The sequence below is a fragment of the Wolffia australiana genome, chromosome 5 (assembly GCF_029677425.1).
Source record: "Wolffia australiana isolate 7733 chromosome 5, ASM2967742v1".
Taxonomy (NCBI): domain Eukaryota; kingdom Viridiplantae; phylum Streptophyta; class Magnoliopsida; order Alismatales; family Araceae; genus Wolffia; species Wolffia australiana.
In genome coordinates, this window is record NC_135839.1 from 19,041,322 (window position 1) to 19,047,526 (window position 6,205).

General features: G+C 36.6%; 1 long non-coding RNA gene across 1 annotated transcript; it reads left to right on the forward strand.

Annotated features, from left to right (window-relative positions):
• Positions 1-270: 270 nt before the first annotated feature.
• Positions 271-1,980, forward strand: LOC144703493 (uncharacterized). Its single transcript, XR_013581541.1, has 6 exons — positions 271-510; positions 636-708; positions 772-844; positions 949-1,043; positions 1,225-1,282; positions 1,365-1,980. It is a non-coding gene; the product is annotated as an uncharacterized LOC144703493 (long non-coding RNA).
• The last annotated feature ends 4,225 nt before the right edge of the window (positions 1,981-6,205 follow it).

The following is a 6,205-nucleotide window of genomic DNA, read 5'->3' on the forward strand; positions in this document are numbered from 1 at the left end:
AAGAAAATCAAGAAAGAGAGGCAAATGAGAAAGGAAAAGAGACAAGGTGAGAAAAGCAAAGGAAAAAATAAAATAAAAGAGAGGGAAAAAAGAAGTGAAGGGAATTGAAAATGAAGAAAAGAAAGAAAGGGAGAAAAAAAGGTGAAGAGAAAAAGACGAAGAAAAGAAGGAAATGAAAAAAAAGATGAAGAGGAGAAAAAAAGATAGTAAGAAAAAAAGGTGGGAAAAAAAATGGCCGAGGACAGGAGAGGAGGTAAGAGGAAAGTGAGACAAAAAAGACGGAAGAAGTAAAAAGAGGGGGGGGGAGAGCATGAGATAAAGAAGGAGAAGGTGGTAGACAGGTGCAATCATCATGGAATGGATAAGGTGCCGAGCAGTTCTGCCTGTCTATCCTTAGTGTCTGATGACCTATCTAAAAGAGCAAGCAACGGGCGTAGGTTGGAGTCGCATGGGAGCTAGAATCCGCAGGCTTAAATGCTCACAGCATTGAGCAGATTGCATTTCATCCAGGTTTGATGTCTTAATCCTGTTATGCGTTCATGGGTACTCACCAGTGGACTTTCTACTTTGCCCTTTCTATCTTATTGCTTTTTTTTTTATCTTTTATTACAACATAATACGGTTTGATGAAGCAGAAGCAGGGTGGAAAGCATGGGGCAGTCGAGGGAATAGCAGGAAAGCGTAAGGAAAAAAGGACCCTCTATAATTGTAAGACACTCATACATGTGTAGTTCCAAATGATCCTTTAAAAATAATAAGGGGCGATCGTAGGTCGGAGTCGCCCGAGAGCTCAAATCCTCATGCTGAGATGGGCACGGCATTATGTAGATTGCATTTCATCCAGGTTTGATGTTTTACTCATGTTATGCGTTCGTGGGTACTCACTCATGGGCTTTCTGCTTCGCGCTTTCTATCTCATTACTTTTCTTTGGTGTTTTATCACAACAGAGTATGTTTTGGTGAAGCGGACGCAGGGCGGAAGTCTTGAGGACTAGCGAGAGAATAGCAGGACATCGTAAAAAGAGAATGACTGTCTAGAATCGGTACGCCACTCATACATGGCATTACATTAATGCCTCTAGACAGCATTTCATCTACTTTAACTTGCCTTGCTATGACTGTTGGGGTTGCATTCTGTACATATATGGGATTGATGAGTCTTATGCGCGCTTTGTGTTAGAGCGTTATACCAGTCGTCGAATATTTCATGTTCTTCTTATTCAGTGGGGATGCGTCTCTATCCTCGGGTCCATCATAATGGAATGATGACTTCAACGTTCAGGTAACATGCGGATGTCGTTCATGCTAAGCCCCCGGTTGGAATTCTTAGTCCTAATGTCTTGCAATAATGTTTGGTGTGAAAGGTCCGTCACGAGATGTCTGCGGAGAGGGGAAATCATAGAAGAAGAGGAAAGACAAGAAAAAGAAGGCGGAGAAAATGTGCGATAAAAATGGAATTGGGCGAGCAGAAAACGGGGCAAAAGATAGGCCAATGAGAGGGGAGAAGAGACAAGGAAATAACAAAATAAAAAGAGAGGGAAAAAAGAAGTGATGAGAATTCAAAAGGAAGAAAAGAAAGAAAGGAGAAAAAAATGAAGAAAAGAAGGAAAGGAAGAGAAAAATGAAGAGGAGAAAAAAAAGATGGTAAAAAAGGAAAGGTGGTACAATAAAAAGAGAGAGCATGAGACAAAAAAGGCGGAAGAAGTAAAAAGAGGGGGGAAAAAGAGAGAGCATGAGATAAAGAAGGAGAAGGTGGTAGACGGGTGCAATCATCATGGAACGGATACGGTGTCGAGTGGTTCTGCCTGTCTATCCTTAGTGCCCGATGACCTATCTAAAAGAGCAAGTGACGGGCGTAGGTTGGAGTCACATGGGAGCTAGAATCCTCAGGCTTAAATGCGCACAACATTGAGCAGATTTCATTTCATCCAGGTTTGATGTCTTAATCATGTTATGCATTCATGGGTACTCACTTGTGGACTTCCTACTTCGCCCTTTCTATCTTATTATTTTTTGATCTTTGATTACAACATAATATCATTCGAAGAAGCAGAAGCTGGATGGAAAGCTTGAGTACCAGCTAAGGAATAGCGGGACATAGGGTTCGCCCGTCCCGATATCCGTCCGATATCCGATATCGGACAACCGATATCCGATATCCGGACTAAAGAGGGACGGTATAGGATCTCGGATATCGGATATCGGCCGATATCCGTCCCTCAGGTGGTGGACGGATATCGATATCGGATATCGGAGGGGTAGGGACGTGGCAGATCTCGGATACCGGATATCGGTTTTCGATATCCGGCGAATTGTTTGTACAGTTTTTGCTATCCCATACCGGAAAATTTTAAATTCCGGGAGAGTATAAGTACGGGCGGCCCACTTTTTAATTGAAACGCATTTGAGCCGCCCCGTGGCCCATTAATAACGATGTTAACATTTCAAAATGACCTTAAGGAGTGTGGTTGTAATTAATAGAAATAATAATAATATTGTATTAATTGAATCAAAAAGTAAATACAATTTTCATTTACGTGAACAAACTCACGTGTTGTAGTTAGTGTATTTGGCAGTGTAGATGTAGATAACAAAAATATTTATAAACGTGTTGTACTGAACAGAAAGAGTAAAAAATATTAATAAATTTTTTTAATTGAATTAAGAAGTAAAAAAAAATTTATTTTAAGTGAACAGAATTACGTGATGTACTTAATAAAAATATTAATAAATATTTGTTAAGAAGTAAATTTTTTTTTATTTTAAGCTAACAGAATTACGGGTTGCAGTTAATAAAAATACTAAGAATTTTAATGTTATCTTGGAAAAATTCATGGCATTTGATATTTAGTTAGTGGAATTAATAAATTAATGGAGTTTTCACTTTAAGAGAAGTAAGTCACGTGTTGTAGTTAGTGTATTAAGGAGTGTGGATGTAGTTAACAGAAATACTTATTAACGTGTTGTAGTTAACAGAAACAGTAAAAAATATTATTAAATTGTTTTAATTGAATTAAGAAGTAAGAACACATTTTATTTTAAGTAAACAGAATTACGTGATGTACTTAATAAAAATATTAATAAATATTTGTTAATTGAATTAAGAAGTAAAAACAATTTTTATTTTAAGCTAACAGAATTACGGGTTGTAGTTAATAAAAATAATAATAAATTTGTGTTAACTGAATTAAAGAGTAAATACAAATTTCATTTACGTGAACAAAGTCCCGTGTTGTAGTTAGTGTATTTGGGAGCATAGATGTAGGTAACAAAAATATTAACTAACGTGTTGTAGTTATCAGAAACAATAAAAAATAGTAATAAATAATTCTTAATTGAATTAAGAAGTGAAAACAATTTTTATTTTAAGCTAACAGAATTACGTGATGTATTTCATAAAAATAATAATAAATTTGCGTTAACTGAATTAAAGAGTAAATACACATTTCATTTACGTGAACAAAGTCCCGTGTTGTAGTTAGTGTTTTTGGGAGCGTAGTCAGTGTATTTGGGAGCGTAGTTAGTGTATTTGGGAGCGTAGAAGTCACGTGTTGTAGTTAGTGTATTGAGGAGTGCAGATTTAGTTATTAAGAGTAACAAACATATTAAGTTAATTGAGTTTATGGTGTTTCATATATAGTTAATTGAATTAAGAACTGGAAACGATTTTCATTTCAAGCGAACATACTCACGGGTTGTAGTTAATTTTCATTTATGGCGTTTGATAGTTAGTGAATGGGATGAAGAAATTAATGGCAAGTGCATTCAACTGTATTGTCGTAGTAAATTCGGGATATTTAATTACATGACTGGCCAGTGCATTAAAACTCTACTAAGACAAAAGACACCATACAGTAGTGTTCGCCGGTATCCGGTTTTTTGATATTCGGTCAAAAAATTTACGGGTATGCTATGAATGCAGCCATGTCAAAAAAACATAAGCCCAACATCTCTGTCAAAGATTTTTGCTCACCTGATCGTCACCTGCGTTGCATAAGAGAAGTGATAAGTAGTGATAAATATGTATAAATAACATTTGGTTGAGTTATGTGACGCGTACCTCGAGAACAGCTAACCCCACCATCTTCGTCGTCCTCAATATCCTTGCCTAGCTCGACGTCATTGTACCAATGCTTATCGGCGAGAGACGGGAACGCTTGTACGTGACAATAGCGTTGCCAACTGAGAACATGCGCTCGGCGGGGGCGCTCGTCGCACATACAGATAACAAGTCCCTCGCGACGGCTGCAAGCAAGGGGAAACGCTTTGCCCCCGTCGTTGCCCACAAAAAGAGTGGAGTGTAGACACCCTCGTTCGGCACAGTCTGCCAGTCCTCAATCAGACAAGCTCGTCTTCAATTAAGAGAGGGAGAAGAAAAAATGGAGTTATGAAATTGAGAGAGGGGGAAGAAAAATAGAGATTTCAAATTGCGGGAGGGAGAAGAAAAATGGCGTTATAAAATGAGGGAGGGAGAAGAAAAATGGAGTTATAAAATTAATAGATAGAGAAGTAAAATGGAGATATGAATTTGAGAGAGGGAGAAGAGAAATATAGATATGAAATTGAGAGAGGGAGAAGAGAAATAGATATATGAAACTGAGAGAGAGAGAAGATAAATAGAGTTATGAAATTAAGAGATGGAAAAGTAAAATGGTGATATGAAATTGAGAGAGGGAGAACTAAACTAGAGATATGAATTTGAGAGAGGGAGAACTAAACTAGAGATATGAATTTGAGAGAGGGAGAAGAGAAATAGAGATATGAAATTGAGAGAGGGAGAGCAGTAATAGAGTTATGAAATTAAGAGATGGGGGTAAAAATAGTGATATGATATTGAAAAAGGAAGAAGTAAAATAGAGATAAGAAATTGAGAGAGGGAGAAGAGAAATGGAGTTATAAAATTGAGGGAGGGAGAACAAAAATCGAGTTATGAAATTAGTAGATGGAGAAGTTAAATGGAGATATGAATTTGAGAGAGGGAGAAGAGAAATAGAGATATGAAATTGAGAGAGGGAGAGCAGTAATAGAGTTATGAAATTAAGAGATGGAGAAGAAAATAGTGATATGATATTGAAAGAGGAAAATGTAAAATAGAGATATGAAATTGAGAGAGGGAGAAGAGAAATGTAGTTATAAAATTGAGAGAGGGAGAAGGAAAATGGAGATATGAATTTGAGAGATGGAGAAGTTAAATGGAGATATCAATTTGAGAGAGGGAGAAGAGAAATAGAGATATGAAATTGAGAGAGGGAGCGGAGTAATACAGTTATGAAATTAAGAGATGGGGGAAAAATAGTGAGATGATATTGAAAGGGGAAGAAGAGAAATAGAGATATGAAATTGAGAGAGGGAGAAGAGAAATGGAGTTATAAAATTGAGAGAGGGAGAAGGCAAATGTAGTTGTGAAATTAATAGATGGAGAAGTTAAAAGGAGATCTGAATTTGAGAGAGGGAGAAGAGAAATAGAGATATGAAATTGAGAGAGGGAGAGCAGTAATAGAGTTATGAAATTAAGAGATGGGGAAAAAAATAGCGATACGATATTTAAAGAGGAAGAAGTAAAATAGAGACATGAAATTGAGAGAGGGAGAAGAGAAATGGAGTTAGGAAATTGAGAGAGGGAGAAGAGAAATGGAGTTATGAAATTGAGAGAGGGAGAAGTAAACTAGAGATATGAATTTGAGAGAGGGAGAAGTAAACTAGAAATATGAATTTGAGAGAGGGTAAAGAGAAATAGTGATATATGAAATTGAGAGAGGGAGAGCAGTAATAGAGTTATGAAATTAAGAGATGGGGAAAAACATAGTGATATGATATTGAAAGAGGAAGATGTAAAATAGAGATATGAAATTGGGAGAGGGAGAAGAGAAATGGAGTTATGAAATTAATAGATGGAGAAGTTAAATGGAGATATGAATTTGAGAGAGGGAGAAGAGAAATAGAGATATGAAATTGAGAGAGGGAGAGCAGTAATAGAGTTATGAAATTAAGAGATGGGGAAAAAAATAGTGATTCGATATTGAAAGAGGAAGAAGTAAAATAGAGACATGAAATTGAGAAAGGGAGAAGAGAAATGGAGTTATAAAATTGAGAGAGGGAGAAGGAAAATGGAGATATGAATTTGAGAGATGGAGAAGTTAAATGGAGATATGAATTTGAGAGAGGGAGAAGAGAAATAAGATATGAAATTGAGAGAGGGAGAGGA